This window comes from Salvelinus sp. IW2-2015, linkage group LG31 (genome assembly GCF_002910315.2).
Source record: "Salvelinus sp. IW2-2015 linkage group LG31, ASM291031v2, whole genome shotgun sequence".
Classification (NCBI taxonomy): Eukaryota; Metazoa; Chordata; class Actinopteri; order Salmoniformes; family Salmonidae; genus Salvelinus; species Salvelinus sp. IW2-2015.
In genome coordinates, this window is record NC_036870.1 from 16,823,382 (window position 1) to 16,826,783 (window position 3,402).

A 3,402-nucleotide genomic window follows, 5' to 3' on the forward strand; every position below is an offset into this window, starting at 1 on the left:
TAGCTCTGCAAATTCAGCTATTGTTGGAAGCCAGCCAATTTAAACATAAACTATATTAAAATTACAAAAGGTTGCAGCATACGTTGTGTAAATGGTGAACTCATACAGCTGTCAACCCTTGTCACTGTAATCCGTTTCACATTTGCTAGCTGACTAGCTAGCTACCTTTTTAGATCAAAGTCCATCTAGAATGGTAGAAGATGATAGAAGCCCATCTCCTACTGTAAGTAACCTGCACACTGTGTGTGTAGCCAGCCAGGTAGTAAAATGGCAGAAAAAAGACGGACATCAGCGTATTTTGTCAGTACACCAAAACGCAAAGTAAGAACCTTAGTAGCCTAATATCTCAAAGACTAGTTGATAAAATGTTCATAAGAAAGAAGTGAAATGCTAATGTTTCACAATGATGTCGTTAGGCAGAGCAGGCAACAGATGGCACACAGACAGCAGAGCTGGGGACAGATGGGCAGGGACAGACTGGCAGAGACAGGGAGTCTCAGGTAAGATTGTTGAGTCTTTGTTTGGCAGCATTATGAAAGGTTCTCTCTTTTTTTAGACTTGTAAAATAGGGACATAATTGGAAAATGCCATGGATACCCCCACTCTTAACTTAAACTGGTGAATGAACTAAGATTTGTTTACGGCAATGGTATTGCTGTTGTGATTAATTGTGTAGTTTTGGGTACCGGTAGTTAGGAGTACAGCAAACACCTTATTTCTTTTCTAGGAGACAGACTGTGAGTCAGTGAGGGTGGTGAAAGGGAAAGAGCCAGGGAGAGAGACTTCAGAGGACAGTGTCACAGCCACGGCAGGACCAGGTGTCAACCTTGTTGCCAGCAGCACCAGTATAGGGGACAGTGGCACAGCAATGTCCAGTTACCCCAGTGACGGCACAAAACCATATCAGTCACACCCACAATTTTTAGAACCGCAAATTCTTGCCAACAGAGTGGTGACGTTTCAAGAGAGATGGTTTTGCAATTTCCCCTGGCTACATTATAATCCATCAATAAAAGGAGTGTTGTGTTTTCACTGTAGCCAAGGGTTTTCAAGCCAGCCATCTTTTGGCCAAAGAGCGGATGCTGCCTTCATCAAATCAAATCAAATTTTATTTGTCACATACACAAGGTTAGCAGATGTTAATGCGAGTGTAGCGAAATGCTTGTGCTTCTAGTTCCGACCATGCAGTAATATCAAACAAGTAATCTAACCTAACAATTTCACAACAACTACCTTATACACACAAGTGTAAAGGAATGAATAAGAATATGTAAATAAAAATATATGAATGAGCAATGGCCGAACGGCATAGGCAAGATGCAGTAGATGGTACAGAGTACAGTATATACATATGAGATGAGTAATGTAGGSTATGTAAACATTATATAAAGTGGCATTGTTTAAAGTGGCTAGTGATACATTTATTACATCCATTTTTTCATTATTAAAGTGGCTAGAGATGAGTCAGTATGTTGGCAGCAGCCACTCAATGTTATGGATGGCTGTTTAACAGTCTGATGGCCTTGAGATAGAAGCTGTTTTTCAGTCTCTCGGTCCCAGCTTTGATGCACTTGTACTGACCTCACCTTCTGGATGATAGCAGGGTGAACAGGCAGTGGCTCAGGTGGTTGTTGTCCTTGATGATCTTTTTGTCCTTCCTGTGACATTGGGTGGTGTAGGTGTCCTGGAGGGCAGGTAGTTTGCCCCCGGTGATGCGTTGTGCAGACTCACTACCCTCTGGAGAGCCTTACGGTTGTGGGCGGAGTACAGCCCGACAGGATGCTCTCGATTGTGCATCTGTAAAAGTTTGTGAGTGTTTTAGGTGACAAGCCAAATTTCTTCAGCCTCCTGAGGTTGAAGATGCGCTGTTGCGCCTTCTTCACCACGCTTCTCCACCACCCCAGCAGACTGGGATAAGGATTGATTGAATATGTCCGTAAACACACCAGCCAGCTGGTCTGCGCATGCTCTGAGGACGCGGCTGGGGATGCCGTCTGGGCCGGCAGCCTTGCGAGGGTTAACACATATAAATGTTTTACTCACGTTGGCTGCGGTGAAGGACAGCCCACAGGTTTTGGTAGCGGGCCGTGTCAGTGACACTGCATTGTCCTCAAAGTGAGCAAAGAAGTTGTTTAGTTTATCTGGGAGCAAGACATCGTGGTCCGCGACGGGGTTGGTTTTCCTTTTGTAGTCCGTGATTGACTGTAGACCCTGCCACATACCTCTCATGTCTGAGCCGTTGAATTGCGACTCTACTTTGTCTCTATATTGACGCTTAGCTTCCCTTTGCATCCCGCAAAGGCGGAGGTGTTGCTAACATTTACGATAGCAAATTTCAATTTACACAAAAATAAATGACGTTTTCGCCTTTTCGCCTTTTGAGCTTCTAGTCATGAAATCTATGCAGCCTACTCAATCACTTTTTATAGTTACTGTTTACAGTTCCTATCGGACCTTGTAGTCATGGCAGATAATATTCAAATTTTTGATGACTTTAATATTCACATGGAAAAGTCCACAGACCCACTCCAAAAGGCTTTCGGAGCCATCATCGACTCAGTGGGTTTTGTCCAACATGTCTCTGGACCTACTCACTGCCACAGTCATACTCTGGACCTAGTTTTGTCCCATGGAATAAATGTTGTAGATCTTAATGTTTTTCCTCATAATCCTGGACTATCGGACCACCATTTCATTACGTTTGCAATCGCAACAAATAATCTGCTCAGACCCCAACCAAGGATCATCAAAAGTCGTGCTATAAATTCTCGGACAACACAAAGATACATAGATGCCCTTTCAGACTCCCTCCACCTACCCAAGGACGTCAGAGTACAAAAATCAGTTAACCACCTAACTGAGGAACTCAATTTAACCTTGCGCAATACCCTAGATGCAGTCGCACCCCTAAAAACAAAGAACATTTGTCATAAGAAACTAGCTCTCTGGTATACAGAAAATACCCGAACTCTGAAGCAGGCTTCCAGAAAATTGGAACGGAAATGGCGCCACACCAAACTGGAAGTCTTCCGACTAGCTTGGAAAGACAGTACCGTGCAGTATTGAAGAGCCCTCACTGCTGCTCGATCATCCTATTTTTCCAACTTAATTGAGGAAAATAAGAACAATCCAAAATTTATTTTTGATACTGTCGCAAAGCTAACTAAAAAGCAGCATTCCCCAAGAGGTGCTGAGACTTGCTGCAACTCCTCGACACTACTTGATTAATTATTATTTGACACACCCTTGCTGGTAATGTTAACTGAACATTAGACATCCTTAGGCCAGTTCTGTTTATAAACTTTTCTCCACCCCGGCAAACAGCCATAGCAAGAGGTACTGGCACCCTCACAGCCTGGTTTCCTCCTAGGGTTTCTTCCTAGGTTTGGCCTTCTAGGGAGT